Here is a 24,736-nt window from a genome sequence, read left to right as displayed (position 1 = left end):
CAGCAGGTATCTGAGAGCACTGTTTATAAATGATCACATTGCTAGTTTTAATCTTTGTTTTAAGCCCTTCATTTTTAAGCAAATGAGTCTAAGGAAGGAAAACAGTTTATTTACTTTTAGTGTGTACAAAGTACTCATTGAGTATAAATATGCTGTCAAAGAGAAGACTGGAAAGCACACATGAGTCCTGAGATGATCATGATGATGGTGATGGTGATGGTGATAGGAAGTTCTAAAGGTTTGAGATGTTTAGACAGTTCATCTGAGAGTCTCCAGCTGCCTCAAGACAGAGGCTCAAAACATTAACCCTAAAAACAGCCTGTAAAGAGACACCTGGTTTCAAGCATCTTTACATTCCCAGTGATGAAAGCCCATGTGCATGAGCCTTTCCTACAGGACTCTATGGTTACCAGCCCATTTGTATGAGCACAATGGACCATTTGCCCTAATGCCAGGCAAGGAAAGAACCAGTCATCCCAGGCATTTTGTACGACAGAATAACTCTTAAGGGGGGTAAGGAACCCTCATAGACGTGGTTAAGGAAACTGTTCAAAGACAGGAAGAGGCATAACCAGAATTTCAACCTAGATCTTATTTAGCTGCAAAGTCTCTCTCATCTTTCCATTTTCTCCTTCTGGTTCTTTCCTCTCTGCCTTGATATAGTGGAAAGTTAATGCTTTGTCATTGTCCATTGCATTTTTCATCTTCTTTTTGTAACAACACCCTGGGTTATTTTTACGGAATTACCTTTTCCCACTTAATACAAGCTAGTGGGACTATTAATTAAGATGACTTTGTCTAGGCCAGTAAGGTACTTCCTACACGAAATTCAGATTGCTTTGTGAGCAAAGCAGTAAAAAGAATGGGAAACAACTGGTCTTCATTCATTCCAGTTATTGTTCCCCAAACCCTCTGGAGTTATGGGGTTCTTGCTCTTTCCACGCCAGGTTCTGTACCCTTCCTGACAATTCTCTGAACTCCCTGAGATCCTTCCAGTAATAGAGTGAGTCAGTTTCTGTTGCTTGCAAACCAGAATTTGAAACTTAAACTTACTTGCAACTCTGAACAAGTTAAAGTAGAATGTTTTCTAAACTCACCTGATCTTAAGATTAGTCTAGGACAGTTATAAAAAATACAGATTTGGGGGTTCTACCTCAGGTCCAATAAGTCAGCATTTCCAGGAGTGAGGCCTAAGAAAAATGTTTCAGTATGCTCTCCAAGTAATCTGTTTTTTCCTAGAAAAATAAATTTAATTTTTGACCTTTTTCTCCCTGATTTTTAATTCTAATCCATTTTCTGTGTGGGTCCCTTTCCCTATGCTCTCAATTTGCAAATGATACCATGCTGTACCTGTCTGTCTACTTCTTACTTTCCTCACTCACTACATTTTTGAGATATATTTATATCAGTGTGCTGCATAGAATTTTATGATTTGCATATATTGCATTTTGTTTATTCATTCCCCTATCGATGGGAATTTAACTGTTCCCATTTTTTGCTAGTACAAACAACGTTATAACAGACTTCCTCCTTGGCTGTGCCTATGAGAGTATTTCTATTATATATACCAAGTGTGGAAATGCTGGATTATAAGCATATACACAAAATTTAACTAAATTATTCCAAATTGTTTTCCACTAAATTGCACAATTTACTATAAAGGCATGAAGTTTACTGTTTCCTCCACAACCCTGATGGTGCTTAATATTATCCAACATGATTTTTGTTTTAAATTTTGCCAATCTTGTAGACAGTAATGAGATATCATCATTCTAATTTGTCTTCCTCTGGTTATTGAGTATTTCTTTATATGTTTATTAGTCATCCAGGCTTACCTGCTATACCTACTCACATTCTTTGCACATTTCTTTTGGGTTTCATCTTATAACAGATTATATTTTCTAAAAATGGCCTTAGTAATATTTTCCATTCCACATTCACTTCCAGAACTTTTTCGTTTTCCATCAAGATATAGAGTCTACTTCCCCTTCCATGAATCTAGGTAGAACTTTGTAACTACCTCAGTGAATAGAATGTGGTGGAAATCACTGCATGACTTTTGAAGCTGGGTCATAAAAAGTAATACAGCTTCTCTCTCTCTCTCTCTCTCTCTTTCTCCTCCCCTCCTCTCTTTCTCTTTCTCTGTCTCTTCTTGCCCTTGAAATCCAGCCACCATATTGGAGGAAGCCTAGACCACATGACAAAACAGTGTTAGATGTACCCACCTACATCTCTAGCTAAGCATTCACCTGCTTGCCAGTGGTGACACACGTGAGTTACTGAGCCTTTAGGTCAGGGTTCAGAAAGCGTTTTCTTTTTCTTTTCCTTTTAAAGATTTATTTATTTAATTTATTTTTGGCTGTGTCAGATCTTAGTTGTGGCACGCGGGATCTTTGTTGAGGCATGCGGGATCTTTCATTGTGGTGTGCAGGTTTTCTCTTCTCTAGTTGTGACGTGCAGACTCCAAAGCACGTGGGCTCTGTAGTTTGCGGCACGCGGGCTCTAGTTGAGGAGCACGAGCTCAGTAATTGTGGCGCACGGGCTTAGTTGCCCCACGGCATGTGGGATCTTAGTCCCCTGATCAGGGATCGAACCCGCATCCCCTGCATTTCAAGGTGGATTCTTTACCACTGGACCACCAGGGAGGTCCCTAGGAAACATTTTCTTAAAGAGCCAAATAGTAATTATTTAAAACATTCTTAGTTCATGGACCACACAAAAACTGTCAGGATTTGGCCTTCTAGGCTGTAGTTTGCTCTCCCCACACTGCAGCTAAAAGTGAGTAGAGCAGATGGGCTGTCCCCACTGAGCCCTCCCCAGACTGCAAATCCATGAACAAAACAAATGTACTGTTTGAAAATTTGGGAGTAATTTGTTTTGCAACCATGGTAACTATAAAACTTGGGGGGTTTTCTTACTGATTTTTAGAAGTTCTTTATTTGTTCTAGATAATAATCATATGTTTTACATATTGTTAATTTCTTCAAACAATTTGTTAATTTTATCTATTATGCTCTTCCTTAAAGTAGAAATCTTCATTTTTAGGTTATCAAAATATCAATTACTAGCTGTATAATATTGGGAATATTGTTTTAGTTTCTTTACCTATTAAATGGGGGTAATAATAATACCTAGTTTATACGGTTGCTATGCCAATTTAAATAAAAGGATGACTGTGAAGCACATAGAACACTGCCTGGCATATACTAACCGCTATCAAAGGGTTAAAAAGGAATAAATAATTTCCCTTTATATCATGTCTTTTTGTGTCATATTTAAGAAACCCTTTCCACTTCTTGTGCTGTCCATATCTATTTTTGGTAAAAAGTTTATACTACCTTGAAAAAATTTATTAGACACCTTTTCTCTTTTTCTTTTCTCCAGAATGTCTTTTGTCTTATCTGTTCCTTAAAAATTTGATAAACCTCACCAATAAAAATACTTTGTGTGAAAGTTGTAAGGTGTAGAGGGATAATTACTGTTTCAATCTTTGTAAATGGTATCAGTTTGTTCAACTTTTCTGTTTCTGTAGGGTCAGTTTTAGCATGTTATATATTTCTTGAAAATTTGCGTTTGCATCTAGGTTGTAAAATTAATTGGTGTATAGTTATTCATAATAATCCTCTTGTAAGACTTTAAAAATTTCTGCTTTATTTGAGGTTGTCTCTTTTTCATTTCATATTTTGTTCATTTGTGTTTTTCCTCTTTCTCATGATCAATTTTACTGTAAGCGTTTGTAAGCATATTAGTGTTTTCAGGGTCAACTTTTATTTTAATCATTTAAATTTTTTAAGTTCTCTCATTTCATTGATTTCCACCATTATCTTTATTTGCTTCTTTATGTTTACTCAGTTGCTTGTTCTCTAGCTTTCTTTAGTTGAATAATTAGTTAATTTTTATTTCTTTTTGGTTTATGATAAATATATTCAAATTTATAATTTTTTCCTTTAAGTATCACTTTACCTGATTCCCACAAATATTGGTATATAGTGCCTTCATTTATTTTAATTCTAAGTATTTTACTCTTTCTCGTTTTATATATATATACGTTTTCATGTCAGAATAATTTTTATTATGGCAATTAAAAACTACTTTCGGGCTTCCTGGTTGCGCAGTGGTTAAGAATCTGCCTGCCAATGCAGGGGACAAGGGTTCGACCCTGATCCGGGAAAATCCCACACGCCATGGAGCAATTAAGCCTGTGCGCCACAACTACTGAGGCTGCACTCTAGAGCACACAAGCCACAACTACTGAGCCCATATGCCAAAACTACTGAAGCCCACATGCCTAGAGCCCGTGCTCTGCAGCAAGAGAAGCCACCGCAATGAGAAGCCCGCACCCTGCAATGAAGAGTAGCCCCCACTTACCACAACTAGAGAAAGGCCCTGCGCAGCAACGAACAGCCAACACAGGCAAAAATAAATAAATAAAAATAAATAAAAAAATTTTTAAATTAAAAAAAAAGCTTAAGAAGCTTTAAAAAGAAAAACTACTTTCAAATCAACTATACGCCAATAAAAATTAATTAATTTACCAAAAAAACCCCCAAAACCTACTTTGATCAAGAATGGCATTCTGCAAACTGCTACATTATCGCATTGTCCAGTCTGTTGTTTCTCTATATCTAATAGCTCCTTGAATAAAAATGTCCAGGAGTTTTTCTTAAAAATCAGATTTTAATTTTTAATTGACATTATACTTTGATAATCATTTGGATTCCAATACCTTAATTATAACAAAACGGGCACTTGTTTCCAAAACATTTTGTGCTTAAAATTTCTTACTGGTGTGTCAACTTGTGTGTGTGTATGTGTGTGTGTGTGTGTGTGTGTGTGTGTGTGTGTGTATTCTGAAGTTTTTTAGAGAAGTTTTAGGTTAACAGTAAAATCGAGCAGACAGTACAGAGATGTCCCATATACTCTCTGTCCCCACATATGCACAACCTCCCTCACTATCAACATCTCACATCAAAGTGGTACATTTGTTACACTAGATGAACATACATTGATACATCATAATCACTAAAGTCCATAGTTCAGTCGATGGTGTACATTCTACAGGTTTTGACAAATGTAATACAATGACATGTATCTACCATTACAGTGTCTTACAGAATAGTTTCACTACCCTACAAATCCTCTGTGCTCCACCTATTCATCCTCTCTTCCCTCTAACTCCTGGCAACCTCTGATCCTTTAACTGTCTCCATAGTTTTGCCTTTTCCAGAATGTCGTATAGTTGAAATTATACAGTATGTAGCCTTTTGGTGGCGTCTTTCACTTAGCAATGTGCATTTAAGGTTCTTCCACTCTTTTCATGGCTTGATAGCTCATTTATTTTTATCACTGAATAGTATTGCATTGTCTGGATGTACTGCAGTTTATTTATCCATTTACCTGCTGAAGGTCATCTTGGTTGCTTCCAACTTTTGGCAATTATGATTAAAGCTGCTATAAACATCTGTGTGCAGGTTTTTGTGTAGACATAAGTTTTCAGTTCATTCAGGGAACTACCAAGGAGCCCATTGCTGGGTCATATGGTAACAGTATGTTTTGTTTTATAAGGAACTGCTAAACTGTCTTCCCAAGTGGCTGTACCATTGCATTCCCACCAGCGATGAATGAGAGTTCTATTGTTCCACATTCTTGCCAGCATTTGGTGGTGTCATTGTTCTGAAGTTTAGCCATTCTAATAGGTGTGTAGTGGCATCTAACTGCTGTTTTAATTAACATCTCCCTAATGACGTATACTTTTTAGCCTCTTTTCGTATGCTGATTTGCCATCTGTATATCTTTGGTGAAATGTCTGTTCAGGTGTTTTGCTCATTTTTCAATTGAGTTGTTTGTTTTCTTATTGTTGAATTTAAGAGTTCTTTGTATATTTTGGATCACAGATACGTCTTTTGCAAATATTTTTTCCCAGTTTATGGCTGGCCGCCTTGTTCTTCTGACAGTGTCTTTGCAAGGCAGAAATTTTTAATTTTAGTGAAGTCCAGCTTATCAATTCTTTCTTGCGTGACTTTGGTATTGTACCTGAAAAGTCTTTGCAATACTCAAATTTTCTCCTTTGTTATCTTCTAAGAACTCTATAGTTTTGCATTTTACATTTAGGTCTATGATCCATTTTGAGTTAATTTTTGTGAGGGGTGTAATGTCTGTGTCTAGATTCATTTTTTTTTGCATGTGGATGTCTAGTTGTTCCAGCACCACTTGTTGAAGACTCTCTTTTTCTCCATTTTATTGCCTTTGCTCCTTTATCAAAGATCAGTTGACTCTATTTATGTGGGTCTATTTCTGAGCTCTATTCTGTTCCATTGATCTGTTTTTCTACTCTCACTATATGAGATGTATCATGGGTCAGGGAGTGCTCCAAACTTTTGAAAGCAACTTCTATCAGAAGAATAAGAAAGGCTGAACATGCACATCAGTATATTTATATGTATTATTTATTATTTTTAATCTGTATTACTATCATAATAATATTTAAGGAATGTTAGAGAGTTCTACTATTTTCTTCTTGTTCTCTTGCAATCGTGTTATAGTATTTTCTTAGATCTGATACTTTTTTTCTAAATTCATTTAAGCTATTTGTTTGATGAATGTTAATTTAGTTGAAACTAGATTTTATTGTGTCACTCTACATATATGAATAAATGTTAAACCACCGGGCATTGCCTTATCTGGGGGTAAATATGTACCTGAGAATACCACTGCTAACTTCTCCATGTCAGGAAACTCCCCCCTTCTTCCCTCAGGAGACCTCGAGATCCCCATGTAATATGTGAACTGGGAGATGGTGCAAGTGTCAATCTATTTATTAAGTATTAGCAAGATTTAATTTGTTTTTTAGATAAAATATAGAAATTGTAATTATGTTTCTTTCATGCATCCTAAAAAATCATTGTCTTAATCCTAAAGTGCACTGATATTTCTGTGGCTTATGCACTCCCCTTTTGAAAACAAACTGAGGCAGTGAGAATACGGGCTTTAGAAATTCACACCAGAGTGTGAATCCTAACCTCACATCTTACTTGATGTGTGACCTTGGGAAAATTACTTAACCTCTCTGAATTCAGTTTTTGCCATCTGAAAAATGGCAATAATATTACGTACCTTCCAGGATTGTTGCATAACATATGTGAAAGTGCCTAGGATATAGTAGGCATGCAATAAGTGCCCCTTCCAGTGTGGGTAGCTGGTCTCCTTGGCTAGTCCTGAGTTCACATGCTAAAGAATATGGTTTTTTTAAAAAGATAAAATCATGACTCTCACATAAACATAAAATGAGCATGGGTCAAAGATTTATTTAACTCATTAGTTAATGAGGAGGCCCGTAGGATGTTAAAATCTGTTCAAAGGAGAATTAAAAGAACACATATATATAGGCAGATAAATATGCTGAAATGAATTTACAAATAAATGTTAAAATGGTCAGTATTTACAGGCAATATCAATGGCATCTCTATAGGACACAGTTTGTATTTTTATGAGCAAATATCGGGGAGTCTGCTGGCCCTTATCTGGGTATGCCTTTCATGTGCTTGGCCTAGAAATTCTTTTAAGTCAGTAAGCTCCAGGTAATTGTAGAGCTCATCTCACTTGTTTTTTGTCTCCCAGACATCATTGCCCTTCATTGCCTGATTTCCAGTGTCTTGAAAACTGTTGATTTGATATAGTGTGTCTGTTTTGTTGTTGTTGTTGTTGATGGTGGTGGTGATGGTGGTGGTAGTGATGCTGGTGGAGTGTGTGTGTGTGTGTGTGTGTGTGTGTGTGTGTGTGTGTTGTTTGTTTCAGGCAGAAGGGTAAACCTGGTTCCTGTATTCCATCTCATCTGGAAGTGAAAGGCTGCTTCATTCATTCTGAATGCTATATAGTGTTCTCTTGTGGGACTGTCTACAAGCTGGCCATTGCCTCTCCCATCCATAAACATCTGGGTTTGTATCCAGGTTTTGCTAGTGTCAGAAGTGTACATGTACATTGCTGTACGTGCTTCCTGGTGTATTTGTGGTAGAGTTTCACCTGAGTTAGACCTAGTAGTGCTCAAAGATTTGGAGCCCTGGTTTAGGGTGGGAGGTCTAGAGCCAGGAATTTGGCCTGTGGATATTCTGCAGAAAACCTCTCATCTTCTCCTCTGGAGCAGCCTCTCCAGCCAGGGCTGCATCCTACAAGGAGGGCTTTTAACTAATCATCCTGCTGAGAGACTAACTGTCCTGGTAGTTGAGGTATCTACCATTAGCCAAGTCTGGAGGACTTCCCCCACCCCCCCGACAGGGAATCTTCTCGAGAGTCTCCTCAGTGTCATTGGGATTGCTTTGCTTTTCCTGGTGCAGGATGGGGACTGCTCATAAAGCAACTTTACCACACACAGAGACTTCTTGCTCCGCCTTGCCTGTCTGAGTTCTTCCTCTGGCTCTTCCAGACATGGAGGGCAGGGGTGGGCTAGGGAGCTTTGGGATCAGAAATTTGGCCTCAAATTTTGTCTGGCACCCTTTGTTGAAATCTGACACACAGGCGATAGACTAACCTTGTGTGGGTTCACTATTTCTAAATGTTTGAGAACAAATAATAACAACAATCATTTAATTTTAGCTTTCATCTTCCTGTTCCTCTTTCTTGTTTACTTAAACGTGTGGCCTGCAGACAGCTGGCCGGCTCACAAACAGAAAATGAAGATTGACTAGTTCTGATTGCCCCAGGGTTACGTCCTTCGTGAAGTCCTATAAGGAAGTCCTAACTGTCCCTATCTGTCCCTAGCTGTCCCTAGCTGGCCTTTGCTGGAAAACAGTTAGAAATCCTTCACACTAGCTAACACCTAGTATGAACTTTGCTCTCCCTCACCAAATCCCAGTTTACTCCTTTCCACCCACAAACCACTTGAAGTAGAGTAGTGACAATGAGCCTGAGTTTCACTACTTACCAGCTGTGTGACCTTAAGCAATGTTTAAACATTTCCCCATCTATATAATGGGTATACTAATTATTCCTATCTCACAGTAATTTTTGGAAAGATTAAATGAGATAGCTCCTGTGAGTACTTAGTAGAATGGTGGAATGTTTTAAGCACTCAGTAAAGATTAGCTTAGTGATTCTCAGCTGGGGTCAGTTTTGCTTCCAGGGGATATCTGACAATATCTAAAAACATTTTAAGTTGTCACATCTTGGGGAGGGGGTGCTACTGGCATCTCGTGGATAGAGTCCAGATGTGCTACTAAACATCCTACAGTGCACAGGACAGTCCTCCCTCTAAAAAGAAGAGGAATTATCCTGTCCAAATATCAACAGTGCTGAGGTTGAGAAACCCTGGATTAGCTGTACACATATTATTATTCCTGTGGACATAATACCTCTTTAGTCTGGATTGTGTCCTGGAGACCTAGAACACTAGATATGGAAGAGATATGAGAAATCAAATCCTATCGTCAGGTGTGTAAGTTACCAAAACAAGTGGACGCTCTTGGATGTGAGATCAACTTGTGTATCTGTTGATCATAATTTCCTTATCATCCTGTAATGTGTACTCAGCTTACTATTTAAGAAAGAAGAGTCTAGGCTACCATGTACATTAGCTCCCTTTATTCCTTTGATCTTAGAAGATAAACTACTGAGTCTCTAGGCTTCACTTTTTTCAGTGAATCATGTTTATAATATTTTCCCTTAAAAAAACAGTGTTATACAGACTCGTTATTTAAAGAATTGCAATTAACCATTCTTCTTGACTCTGCTATGAGTCTGATTTCATTGAAAGTTAGACCAGACTCTATTGTCAGTTCAGCGTGGTGAGGCTGCCAATGCCTTGAAAGCTTTGTAGTCAGTTCAATTCATTGAGCACCATCCATTTACCCAAACCAAGCTGGGTGCTAGAGAGATGGTAATGGATAAGATGAATATATGACAGCAGTCTACTGGGGAAGTTGGGGACTGTACAATTAATTACCAGTGTGTTAAGTGTTATGAGAGGGGACAGATAACAGAGATTTAATGGAGTCCTGGAGGTGCAGGAATACTTGCTAAGGAAGTGACATTTATGCTCGTCAAATGAAGGACGAGTCAGGTAAGAGCCTACGGAGATTGGAGTTGAGGGAAGAATTGAAACGCATATGATTAGGGGGTGTACTTGTTATACCTGATCTCGATTTAGAGTTTGCCATGTGGTTGTATAGTTTAGAGCACAGAAGAGGAAACCCACTTGTGCACACATCTGGCTCTGCACAAGTTTAGATAATATTTTAGGTTCAATGAAAAATCATTCTACTATTAGCTCTTCTCTGAAAAGAATTTTACAACCTAGCAAAATAAGAACTAATTATGCACTCTTCTGCCTTTCAAAGTCCTCAAATGTTAAATGTCTTACATCTTCCTTCTAATGGGTTCCTTGTTTTGCTTATTTTGTTCAGCATAAATCAGAGCTAACACAATACCATTTTTAATAGCTCTCTTTCAAAGTCTGTTGATATGCCAGTTGGTATGAACCATCCTAAATGTCCTCCCTCATGGGCAAGACCCATCTGTCAAGATCTACAAGATGATATTTCCTGCTTATAGGAGACATCAATGTGGAGCTGAGTGCCCTGCCAAGGAGATATCTGCTAAAGCTGCATGCTAATACACCAATGCCCTGCAATCTCATCTTTCAGAATTGTCAGAAAATCACAGATCCCATAGACCCACAATTGGTAATTAAGAGCAGTTCCTCCTGGTCTGACATAGAGGTAAGGTTTGCCCATGAGTGCAGGGTTGCCAAATTTAACAAATACAAATATAAGACAAATTATTTTTTAGTCTAAAAACACCACACATTTGTTATTTATCTGAAAGTCTTTGCTTGAAAAGCATTGTGAAATGTTAGAAGAGCTTTTGTTCATTTATTCACATTTGTGTCATTGCTCATATGTCATTTTCTCAGTGATGCCTTCCCTGACCACCCTATTTAAACTTGGGTGACTCCCAATGTCTCTTTCTTGCCTTTCTTCCCTCTACAGTACATCAAATTATTTATGTATTTTGCTTATTGACTGTCTTCTCCCCTTGTAGGTAAGCTCGAAGTCATGGATTTTGGTCTATTTTATTCACTATAGTATCCTCAGGACCAAGAACAGGCCCCGTCATATGGGAGGTACTCAGTAAGTAGCTGTTGAAATCATTCATTCATTCCTTTGTAAATGATTGTGGTTAGAAGCATAGACTCTAGAGACCCCTTGACTTGGATTTGAATTCTGACTCTAGACTATATCTGACATCTGTGATGTCAGATGAGTTGTATCACTTTCTGTACATCAGTTTTCTCCTCTGGAAAGTGGATATAGAATAGTACCTCTTGGATGGATGTACTAAGAAAAAGATAATGCCTATAAAGTCCCTAGCACAGTGCCTGGAACACTGTAAGCATTTAATAAATGGAACTATTATCCATTTAACAAATATTTGTTGAGCATCCTTTCTATCTCTCAGAATGTTCTGGATGTTGGGAGGATCTCAGTGAGCAACACATGGTCTCTGACCTTAAAGAGATAAGAACCTAATGAGAAAATAAACAGGAAACTGTCATAGGTCATAATGAATGCTGTAGCAGTGGTAGCAAAATGATCTGTGGGAGCATTAGGATGGCACCTGACCCAGAGATGGGTGGTGGGAAGAGTCAGAAAAAGTTCATGGAAGAATTGTTATATATTTAAAAATAATATGTCTAGTTAACCAGAAGCAGATGAGATGCGGATGGGTAGGGTAGGGAAAATATTCCAAGAAGAGGGAACAGTGGATATCGGAGTCCAGAAGAGAGAGCGAGCACTTGATTTACGTGTTGGGGGAGGGCAAGCAGGGCAGTGTGGCTGGATCACAGAAAGAAGCATGAGGAAGAAGAAGATGATGAGCCTGGGGACCAGCAGGTCAGATCATGAAGGATCTTATAAGCTTGTCAAGGAGTTTAGACTCTATAACCTGGGGACAGAGGGCCAGTGAGGCCAAGATTTACATTTTAAGAAGATACCTCTATCTGGAATACTGGATTTGGGAGATTGAAAGTAAAAGGGAAGACAGTAAGGAGGTTTGGGAAATGATCCAGATACAACAGGATGGGGATCTGAAAGTTCCTTGGGATGGGAAGAAGTGTCTTAGATGATAATTAGAAGGTAGGGGACACGGGTTCGTGCCCCGATCCAGGAAGATCCCACATGCCGCGGAGCAGCTAGGCCCGTGAGCCATGGCTGCTGAGCCTGCGCGTCTGGAGCCTGTGCTCCGCAACGTGAGAGGCCACAACAGTGAGAGGCCCACATACCAAAAAAAAAAAAAAAAGATAGAAGGTAGAATAGAGAGGATTTGAGCATTGGTTTTCTCATTGGATCTTACAATAACTTTGTAAGAATCTTAGTTTTCTGTGGATATTTTTCCTTACAATGCCATTGTCTGATTTTGATATCTGATTTTGGTATAACGCTGACCTCAGAATAAGTTGAGAAATATTCTGTCATCTTGAATTTACTGGAGGAGTTTGTATAGAATTGTCATTATTTCTCCTTTAAACGTTTGGTAGAATCATCTGGGCTTGAAGTTTTCTTTGTGTACTAATTTAATTTCTTTAATAGATCTGGATTATTCAATTTATTTATTTCTTTTTGAGGGAGCTTTGATGGTTTGTGTTTTTTAAAGAATTTGTTCATTTTAGCTAAGTTGTCAAGTTTACATGTATAATGATGTTCATGACATTCCCTTGTTATCATTTTAATATCTGTAGACTAGTGTCACTTTCTCATTCCTGATATTGATACTTTGTCCTTTCTCTTTGTGTCATGATCATTATAGCTAGAAGTTTATTAGCTTTATTGATCTTCTCAAAGAATCAGTTTTTTTCATTGATATACTCTATTTTTTTGTGTGTTTCATTCAATTGATTTCCACTTGATTATAATTATTTCTTTTGTTCTGATTACTTTGATTTAATTTGCTCTTTTTTTCTAGTTTCTTAAAGTAGAAGCTGAGGTAATTGATTTGAAACTTTTTTTTCTAATAAAGGCATGCATTGTCATATATTTCCCTGCAAGTACTACTTCAGCTGCTTTCCACAAATTCTGATATGCCATGTTTTCATTTTCATTCAATTGAAAAAACTTTGTAAATTCTCTTTTAATTTATTTTATGACACATGGGTTACTTAGAAATGTGTTGTTTGACTTACAGATATTTGGGGATTTTCCTGATATTGTTCTGTTATTTATTTCTAATGTAATTTTATTGTGGTCAGAGAAAAAACTTTGTATAACAGAATTATTCTAAATTTATTAATACTTGTTTTATGTAACAGATTATGGTCTTAGTAAATGTCTGTGTAAACTTAAAAAGAATGCGTATTCTGTTATTGTTGGGTGGAGTGTTCTACAGATGTTAGGGTCAAGTTGGTTGATAGTTTTGTTCAACCTTTTATATACTTGTTAATTTTCTGTATAGTTTTTCTATCCATTATTGAGAGCGGGATATCGCACCTCCAACTAGTATTGTCGTATTATCTATTTCTGCCTTCAATTCTGTCACTTTTTGTTTCCTGTATTTTCAGGCTTTGATGTTAGGTGCATGTATGTATAAATTATTTTATCTTCCTGATGAACTGACTTTTTTTTTTTTTTCTTTGCGGTACGCGGGTCTTCTTACTGTTGTGGCCTCTCCCGTTGCGGAGCACAGGCTCCGGACACGCAGGCCCAGCGGCCATGGCTCACCGGCCCAGCCGCTCCGCGGCACGCGGGATCCTCCTGGACCGGGGCACGAACCCGTGTCCCCTGCATCGGCAGGCGGACTCTCAACCACAGCGCCACCAGGGAAGCCCTGGACTGACCTTTTTATCATTCTAAAACATCCCTCTTTGTTTCTAGCAATTTTTTTGTCTTTTACTCTGTTTTTTCTTTTATTAATATAGCCACTCCAGTCACTGTATTGGAACATCTGAAACACAGTTATTATAACTTTTAATGTCCTTGTCTGCTGTTTCTAAAATCTGTGCTAGTTTCTTGTCAGTTTCTATTGATTGATTATCCTCATAATTATAGGTAGTGCTTTTCTGCTTCTTTGCAGACCTAATCTTTTATTATAAATCATACATTATCTATCTCTCTATTTATCTATCTATCGATCACCTATCTATCTATATCTATCTGTCTATCTGTCTATATCTATTATACATTTTACCTTGCTGGGTAGAGGATATTTTTGTATTCTTATGAATAATCTTGAGCATAGTTCTTGGATACAGTTAAGTTACTTGTAAACAGTTTGATCCTTTTGGGTCTTGCTTTTATGATTTGTTAAGCAGGTCCAGAGCAGTGCTCTGTCGAGGTCTAATTATCCCCTACTGCTGAGGCAAGACTCAACCCAGTGCCCCTTGAATTATAGGTTCTCCAGTCTGGTTGGTGGTAGCAGGCACTACCTCAGCCTCGTGTGAGACCGGGGCACTATTCCCTCTTACTCTTTTGGATAGTTCTTTCCCCAGCGTCAGATACTTTCCTCACATGTATGCACTGACCTGTACTCTAACTGAATACTCAACAGGGACTTGCTGTGTATCTCTAGAATTCTTCGTGCACATCTCTCATTTGCAGTACTCTGTCCTGCCAACAGTACTCTCCTTGGACTCTCAGCTCAACTCAGGGAGTCCCTTGGACTCTTCTTGGGTTACATCTTTCCTGGACCATTATCTAGAAGCTTTCTCAATGTAGAAAGCGGTGGCGATAATAGGGCTCACCTCTTTTTTCCCCTATCTCTCAGGGAATACTGGCCTTTGTTGCCTGATGTCCACTGCCATAATAACCATTGTTTCATACATTTTGTCTTTTTTGGAGGAGAGGGAGTTTTAGGCAGGGGGTAAGTCTGGCCCCCTGTTACTGCATCTCGGCTGAAAGTAGAAGTCCCTCCTATATTATCTGAAAGCTGAAAAATTAAATTATTTTACTCATAATTTAATATTTACCTGTAAAAGATAAGAATACTTTAAAAATATACAATCACAATACCATTTTCTCACCTTTTAAAAACTGGATGATTTTTTAAGTGTACCTTATTCAATTATCTCATAAATTTCACTTTATTTTCACCATTTGTTTGCTTGAATCAAGATCGAAATAAGGTCCACACCTGGGTTTTGTTGGTGCACATCTTAAGTCTCTTTTAATTTATAGGTTACCCCTCCATCTCCCTCTTCTCTCTCCATACCTCACTCTCTCCTTGTTTATTTTTTCAGGAACCAGTCTTTGCCTTGTAGAGTTTTTGCTACAGTTGTGATTTTGCTGACTACACCGCCATATTTCTCCAGACTTTATTTCCTACAAATTATTAATAGATCTAGGAGTTTGATCAGGTCCAGGCTCCATGTCATTTTAAAATGTGCTTTATTAGCTCTTTATATTTGAGCTAATTTTCATTAAATTCCTGAGAAGGTCACAGAAAGAGAAATGGCTTTGTGAGTCAGTTTTTTTATTTACCACATCTAACCTTGGATCACTTAGTCATCTCTAAAAGACGCTATTGGAATCAGTGAAAAAGTTAATACAGGGAAAGAGATAGCCCAGAAAATTTACAAATATACTGAGCTAAAATTCTGAGCTGAATGCCCTAGAAAGGACATAGCAAGGAAAACTGGATATGGCTGAATTGAGGCTGGTCTGTGAATTTAATTTCAGATTTTATTATCTTAATTTACACATTCATAAAAATGAAATAGGTCATTATCAAGCACTTAATTTTCAGTGTAAGCCATAAAAATGTGTACACATATAATATAGCCTGAATTATAGTTAAGACTTTCATTCCAATCTCCAGTGATTTGGCACCTATAGGATAAGACTGTGGTGAAAAATGCTTGTTAGTCTTCTTCCTTCACTCACCCACTTATTCTATTATATAATTAGTCAGTAATTTAGTCATACATCCATTCATGAATGAAAGTGGCAGACACAGGGCATACACTGATTTGCTTTGAAGGCCTCAGTCTCAAGGGAAGACAAGTGAAAAACACAAACCACTGACTTATAAAAGAAGGTTATTAAAAATTGCTGTGGGAGTCCAAAGAACGAAGTGACTTTATCTACCATGCAAACTAAGGAAAGATGATCTTTTCTCTGTTTTCTGAATTTTACTACTAAAGGCACATATAACTTTTATCTCCATAAAAGAAAAAGTTTTAAATCTATTTGCAGTAGATGCTCTCAAAGCTACTTTCTAGTCCTAACAGTTTTTCAGATTCTGAGTTCTGGGACCTCTGAGATGGATTTTGTTGGTCAGGGTGACAGTGTCAGCCCAGGGATATAAATATTTGCAGGAATGGTTGTGATTCAGGGTAGTTAGAGGGAAAAACAAGCAAAAGGTCACAAAAGCCAGGGATGAGATGCAAAGAGAGCATGAACCAGATCTTAAAACCCCATCAGTAAGCAGACTGGGCTCTGGGAGACACCAAATTCAGGGGCATAAATACAAGAGTCATCATTTGTATGTGTTTCTGAGATCAAAGTCTATAGCTAATATTTATAGAGCACTTAGTATATTCCACATACTCTTACATGTTTTCATTTATTAGATCCTTACAAAACCCCTATGGGGCTTCCCTGGTGGCGCAGTGGTTGAGGGTCCACCTGCCGATGCAGGGGACACGGGTTCGTGCCCCGGTCTGGGAGGATCCCACATGCCGCAGAGTGGCTGGGCCCGTGAGCCATGGCCGCTGGGCCTGCGTGTCCGGAGCCTGTGCTCCGCAGCGGGAGAGGCTGCAACAGTGAGAGGCCCACGTACCGCAAAAAAAAACCCAAAAAACAAAACCCTATGGGATAGGTTTTATTATTAGTCCCGTTTATCAAATGAGGAAACTGAGGTACAGGGAAGGTAGATGAGTCATAGCTAGCATGCGGCAGAAATGAGATTTGAACATCTGATGCAGAGGCTACTACCTTACTTATATGTGAAGGAGGACAAGTCTTAAGAACACTCAGCAAGCTGGAGATTCAGGAGAGCTGATAGTGTAGTTCCAGTCTGGGTCTGAAGGCCTGAGAACCAGGAGAGTTGATGGTGTAAATATCCAGTCTGAAGGCTGGTAGGCTTGAGACCTTAGAAGAGCCGATGTTTCAGATTGAGACTGAAGGCAGGAAAAAAAATAGTGATGTCCCCAGCTCAAGGCAGTCAGGCAGGAGGCGTTCCCTGTTATTCAGCCTTTTTTATTCAGGTCTTCTACTGAGTGGTTGAGGCCCACCCACATTAGGGAGGGTAATCTGCTCTATTCAGTCTACCAATTCAAATGCCAGTCTCATCCAGAAATATCCTCACAGGCACACCCAGTGTAATGTTTGACCAAATATATGACATCCCTTGGCCCAGTCAGTCTAACACATAAAATTAACCATCCCAGGTGGACACAGAATCTTCCACCATCACTGATATCCAACCACATCCTTCTGTAGTCACACCCTGTGCAGAATTTGTAGCTCTGGATTTGTTGTAGTGGCAAAGGGGGTTATAATTTATGGAGCCCATAATTCTACCAGCCAGTTCTCAGCCCTCTATGGGCTTATGTCCTCCAGGTGAGCTGACAGTGGTCCTTACCAAAGGATTCACTATAAACTATAGCATCACATTATAGGTTTTATAATTAACCTTGAAATTGTTATTCCAGAAGTCACAGGGGTCATGATTTCATAATTGGTGAGATGGTAGTGGCAGCACATTTCCTCCCGAATTCAGTCACATGAAAGAGATAAGTCATCCTGCGGAAGGTATATGTGTATGGGGATTTTGTGTGTGTATGAGCACGATCAGGCTTTCAACTAGCATTTTCGTTTCAGAACATAAACTAAAATAAGCTGTTCCAAAATCCGACAGGATAAGGATGAGAAGGAACCTCTGTACACTTGAAATAAACTCACTAACTGACATCAGGCTAGGACTGCCCTCTGAAGTGAAGTGCAGGTGATGTAACTACGAGGCAAATAAATTGCAAAACAAAGCTTTGACTCAAGCAAAGACAGAGGATTTTTAAGTGGTGACAAAAAACTGAAACTTTGGAAGGCCTTTGACAAAAGAGTATCTGTTAGTTTTTCTTTTAAGTTAAACAATAGTAGAAGAGAACAGAATAGTAGCTCCGAAAGAGAATTGTCTGGATATCAAAGGATTAATAGAAACCTTTGAGAGAATTGACCTCCCAAATGTTTCTGCAAAAATGACCTTCTTAATGATCATGCTGAGAAAGTAGACTATAACTCAAGGAGCTATATGGAAAAATTATACCTCTCCCTCAAAAATAAATAGATAAGGTCACAATTGATTAATTATTTGTTCTAAAAATTAGTAGTTGCAGTTGTGAGATAAAATTTTATAAATACAATAAACTTCATTTTACAGTATTTAGTTTTATTTTGAAGACAGGGTCACAATCAAAAGTTAAAATTTTGATTCTCATTTTAGGTAGATCTGATTTACATGGAATTTCTTTTCCTTCACCATCTAATCTTTGGATAACAAAATTCTTTCTATCAGCCATGCCCAAATGGAGACTACATTTGAATGTGTGTTACCATGTTACAGTGACTATGATTATAAGTTACTAGAAGTTAAGTGTTTGCTCACACTTTCCAGGCCTCAGAGGTAGCAGTGTCTCTTTTCTCTGTATCCTCCAGGGTCATGTTTTCTTCTTGGTTTACCTCATATATTCTCTGGTGTATTATAGACTTTCCTTCATAGCTTGTATTCTTTGGTTGTCCATTTCTAGATAAGAGTAAGTCAAAAGAAAGGCTGCCAAGGGCTCTGTTTGTAGGATGAGAGACCACTTTAGGGTAAGATGGTCAGGAGAAGTTCTTTGTACTATGAGCCCTTCTCTTCTAGTCTGGAGCCCCTTGAGGCCCACCCTTAACTCCTTCTAATAGTACATGTCCTAGTTATAGTTCTTCTACTCTTCTGAGAAAACAAGCTTGAATCTGGAGTAAAAATGCTGTATAGTTTTATTTGTCTTCTAATCTTGCCTTCTTATGCTATTATCTCCTTCTTACTGAATACTATTGCTTTTAAGCAATAAAAAAGCTGACTCTAAAGAGTTCTAGTCCAGGCTGTCTCTAATTGGTTATGTGACCCCAGACTGTAATGTAACCCATCGGGACCTCAGGTCCCTTCTCTGTAACGTGTATGGACTGGCCTAGATTTCCACCATCACTTTCAGCTTCCTAAGTCTGTGATCCTAAATGAAATTCGTAAGGCATTTGTACGAGAGATTCTCCATTACAGGTCCCCACTCCAACCGCTCCAGAGTGGCGTTCGCTGTGTGACCACCCCCCAGCCAGCTTCTCCAGCTCTGCTCTTTGAGCCCTAAGCTTCTGTAAAACTGGAAGCTCCCCTCCCATTGATGACTGTGCCCTCTCTTCCTGCTTTCCTACTGATCACTCCCCATTGGCCTACTCCTGGCTTCTTGAAAATGATTCCGTCGTGCCAAATAAATTCCAAGGCCAAGTCCTCTCAAAAATTTTTTTTATAAGCTTCTTACAAGGGAGAGACTTTTAGCTTCCTGGAGTAGTCAAGAACGTTGCTAATTCACTTTGGCGGGCCTCCCTTTTCCCCAAATCCCTAGCTTGTTTGGACCTTAATAACGGCCCATTGAAAGACTGAATGAAACAAATGAATGTGCAAAATCAATTAAAGAAAACGAGAGCAAATGCCTTTGAATATCATGTATAAGAAATTGGCTAAATTTTTTAAAGAAATCATTATGTACAAAGAGAATGCAGGGAGCAGGTTTAAAAAAAGCCAGACAGGGAAAAATAAGTTCAGATTCCTAAAAGTTCTCTTCCTCTACTTCTCAGAGGTACAGAAAGAAAAGATTGAGACCCACACGCATGGTCGGATTGAGACCAGGTGCCAGTTCTAGGACAGCTTGAAGTGGGTCAAAGCGATATTCGGTTTTGTCAGGATGTCAGCAAAACTGTGGAGCAGGTCGGACTGAACTCTTGCTAAGTCATTAATTCCCTCTTTGCTCTCTCCCGTTTATCTTCATGGGTTTAATTGTAAATTATTCCTCATTCTTCTGGGCTCTGTTTTCTTTTATTGAGTTTGTTCCGGTGATTACAGCCCCAAACAATAAGTACAAATGCTAGATTTCCCCTTGTGAAATTAAAAATAAAAAAAGGCCACGATGTTGCATTCAAAATAAACAAGCATTGCTGAAAGCCACCTGGTTATTGCTGTGGTTACTCCTGGTAGGAATTTTTTAAATTGCATCTTTAGGCAAATCGTGCAATAGGTTAAAAATGCCAATAAATTAACTTCAAAGAGTTTTAATTAAGAGGAGGAAAATAGAGTCAAATAAACACCTGGATCATTTATATAATCTGATGATCCAAAATAGATACAACTTATCCCTGGGATGGTTTGATTTCCCTTGCAAGTTTTGGAACACGTAGTTAGGGACAGGGCAACCTGAGGCTGAAGTCAAAATGATTTTTAGTGCCTGGATGCATATAAGGATGAGACAGCAAACAATTTCCAGAAGAGAAATCACACTGCATTTAGCCTGGCCATCAGTGGTTCCATATAATAACAACATCACTCACACATAACTTTGTTTCAGTGGCTGATATTAAGAAAAATTGTTGCTTGCAATATGACACACAGGGCTGTCAAAATCACACATACATGGCCTTTGGTCTGAAATTTATTTTGTTTTTATAGCATCAATTCAGCAGTGAAAAGTTCATAAATTTGTATTAGGAATATGAGGGCCACGTTACATCACGAGAAGAAAGCAAAGACCCGTTAATGAGAAAATGTCGGTCCATCTTCCAAAATCAATGTCTAGGCCCAGCTCATGAGTCAAAGGGAATTTTCTAGAAATCAATGTTGGATATAGCTCATGTTTTGAAAAGGTGAGGTCTTCAAAGGGGATTGATTCAATATTTCTGATAAAGGTGGTTGCCCAGCCCTCTAAAATGACAGAGTCTTAACTGCATCCATGTAGGAGTTTAAAGCTCTTAGGAGAAAATCATCTTGGACTGAACTGGATAAACTTTGAGGTCCAAAATGGAGAGGTTTATCTCAGTGAGAGAACTGGGTTATTGTTTAGTAGAAGAGAATGATGGGTAGTATTATCAACCTAATACGGTAAGTTCTGCTTTTAGGAGAAGTTTGAAAATAAACCAATAAACTGAAACCAATAATTTCCGTGTAAGATAAAAACAAGTAGAACTGAGTCTCAACACCAATATCAGAAAAGTCACTGGGGAGAAGATTTCTATGTGGATATAGCTTTGGGGTTCAGCGAGAAACTAAGGAGCAGCCAGCAGATGAGCAGTGACAATTTGTTGATACTTTGCCTCTCTATCGTGTGCTGAAAAATCTCCTTTTAATAGGATCCAGCAAGAGAATATGTATGTTGAGCTTCCTGCTCTGCCTCTATGAGGGTTGTGAAAGTAGAGAATGGAGAACTCTCTTCTTAGGTTTCTCTTTGTTTTCTTCATTGTTGAGTTGAAACAGCCAAGGGGCAGGAATTGTGATTCTTTTTCATGGAGCAGCTGCACTTAAGAAGAGCTGAAGTTTTAGACATTAGGTGGAAAATGGGTGGAATCTGCAAAGTAATTGCCCTGGAAATGGAAAAGCTCTCTAGTGCATCAGGAGTTCTGGTCCCCACAGCAAGATGAGTCCAAATTTGGCATATGTCTTCTTCACTCACTTCAGAGTCAAGAGACCAAGAAGGAGCCAGACATTTAAGCCCTTCTGACTTAACCGTCTCCTTGTCTTTCCCTTAAAGGACATAATCCACAGCTCCTGCAGATCTGACTGGGCAGGCATTTTTCTGACCATCACTGTGGAGTGCTCCTGGGGCACATTCCTCCACCTAGCCTCCCTTCTCCCCCATGTGGAATAGATGAAGGGGACACTACAGACAGACTCAAAGCCTTTGTCAGCTTGTGTTCTTGTCTGTCACTTGGCAGCGACCCAGCTCACTTACTACTTAGAATCTGTCTTCAACCTGCTGAGTGGCAATGTGCCTCATAAGACAAGGTGCGGCTCTGGAGGGAGCAGCTTACGCTGAGCAGCTGCCTTCTGCTGTATGCACAGAGTACGTGAGTCATATGGTATAACTGCAACAGGTAGGGGCTGTCTTGATTAGGGGCCCTGAAAGCAGCACAGGGATCAGGAATCCTTCTGATGCTCACAAGATGACTTACACACGTATCTGCAATGTGCCCCGAAGTTCTCTTTTTCAGGAATCAGTGTTCCCAAGTTTCCCATGGCCAAGCTCCTTTTGCTTCAACTTGAAAGTGATTAAAGATATTTATCTGAGCCAGATAGAACGTAAAGGTGGTGCTGCTGTTATTGTAGAAACTATGATATCTATTCCATAGGGACTTTAGGCATATAAGAAAAGAATCTGAGACACTTCCGTTAACCCACTTCCCTTTTTCCTAACAAGAGACCCCCACACATAAACGAAATAGGATGCATGTGGCAGAAAATGGAATTGAAAGAGCAAACACCTCACTGTAAGGAAACAGACCTCTCTGGTTTGATGACTGGGCAAGAGTTTTCAAGGCAGCCCCTTTTGGAGAAGGACCAGATACTTGATTCTTGCATCTAATAAGCAGCATCCCATTTGTGAAAACCACACACACTTTTGTTTCTTAGCAGGTAGGAAATCACACTGTGCAGCTAAAATTATTTTCATTTACGCTACATTCTATTGATACAGCTGACCTTTATCTTGAAATATTAGCAGCCCAAGGGCTGTAAGGAATCCATAACCAAAGAAACAGAAACATTCAAGTCTAGCCTTGCAATAGTTTTATGCAGGGTAAGCATTAGGGGGAAGAGCAGAGGAAAGAAAGATTCTTTGGTTCCAAAGAGGGCATTGAGTATGACAGCTCCACTCTCCACCTAATGGTTATCCATGAAACAGAACAGAGTTGATTGTCCTCATTTACCCTTGTAATGGCATCAGGAGAAAATTGTACGCTTATGTCTCTACTTTCTCCTACACTTGTGCCTTCACCTACACTTACACCTGCACTGCATGCTAATCTCTCAGACTAAAAAAATAATGGATCTACTAAACTAAAAATCATATCAGGAACAAATTCAGCTTAGGAGGTGAGAGTCTGAGAGGGAATGAGTAGCTGGCTAGGGGAGAAACAGAGCCCAGTCCCTCCATTTCTTGTTCTTTCTCTGTGTGTCAAATGTACATGGACCTCTAGAGTTTAAAGGATGATAAATAACTTTGTTTTGACGTTTCTCGAAAGCAGTGCCAAATCCACTGTGCTGCTCCAACAGAGATTCTAACTAATCTGTGCTACAAGCTCAGGAAGGAATGCTCACCTTCCCGGGGCGACCAAGGGAAAGCTGAAGAGGAAGGAGTTGGTGACGTGTCTGTGGAAGGCAACAGGAGACCAGTTGGCCTAGTCTGTTGGGTTCTCTGCTTGCTTTCCTGTGCCAAATGCAGTTATTCAGACCTGTTTTTTATTTGATTAAGGCCTTTGGTTTTATAAAGCCTTTCACCCAGAAATTAGTTATGACCCCAAATTGCTATTTTTGATCTGCATTTGTCAATGGGGTGTGTGAGTCCTCCAGTGCTTTAGGCTGCAGCAGCTTTTGCTTGCCTAGTCTGTTCTTTAGAGAGACCTTCTTGGTTGTACTTTTGCTCCAGTGAGAGCATGGTGAATATTAAACAGTGAGAGTAATAAGAGAGGTAAAAGCATTTGCCTGAGGGCCCATAGAAATGGCTGGCCCCCATGGAAATAGGCATTCTCATCTCACACCTCAGCAACCACAGCAATTCTGGAACATGCCTGGAGACCATGGGAGCTATATTTCCTCAAAAGACAAAGATCCTCTGGGGTGCAGGAGCAGGAGTCCCCAGATAAGAACATAATTTCTGGATTCTCAACAGCACAATCCATGCTGGGAATACTAATGAGACCAAATGCAGCATTTGTCACAATCCACTGCCCATGTTCAGCCCACACTCCAGAATTAAGACATTTCCCTTTCTCTTTGAATGTGTCACTTCCTAAGCCAGGATGAAATAACTTACCTTGATTTCCAAAGTGCATATCCATGCAATAGCAGCAAGAAAGGTTTGGTGTGGAGCTCACTCTTCACCCTGTCTCTGGATTAACCCTCATATTAAAGGGCACACCTCTCTCTGATGGCACCAATTCACTAAGACCGGATTGGCGTCGAAGCCAGTCAGTCCATAAGGGTGAAAGATCTTTCAACCACATACAAATCACCAGTTATAATAATAAATAATTTAAAAAAGCACAAACATGCCAAATGTGCAAATTCATACCCAGAGACATCGGCTAAGATCTAAGAACAGGTGTCAGAGGATTGCTTCGGGTCAGCCTTGCTGGAGGAGAAAGGAGAGGCTTGCTTTCAGGGGGAATGATGTGCATAAAATAACACGTGGGATTGCTGGTGAAGTTGGTGAATGCCATGAATGGTAATCAAGATTCACTTGAAAGTGGGCATGATATACAGGATTTCCCTGCTCTCGGAAAGTAGGGTGTTCCTACGAAAACTCTCCTAAGCCGAAATGGCGTGAAGCAAAGAAGCAATTACCTTAGGACACATCTTGCTAACGGGTGCACAAAATAAATCGAGATCAAGCACAGATGCTCACAGACACAGTTCAAAGTGAAGGCAGCCTGATGCTGAGATGCTGAGTGTGGTTCCAGGGGAAGGAGCTTGATGGTGCTGCTCTCACTTCTCATAGTGCCTGCTGCCTCTGTAACCACTCACT

Source organism: Physeter macrocephalus, chromosome 5, assembly GCF_002837175.3.
Source record: "Physeter macrocephalus isolate SW-GA chromosome 5, ASM283717v5, whole genome shotgun sequence".
Classification (NCBI taxonomy): Eukaryota; Metazoa; Chordata; class Mammalia; order Artiodactyla; family Physeteridae; genus Physeter; species Physeter macrocephalus.
Note: the sequence above shows the minus strand (reverse complement) of the source record.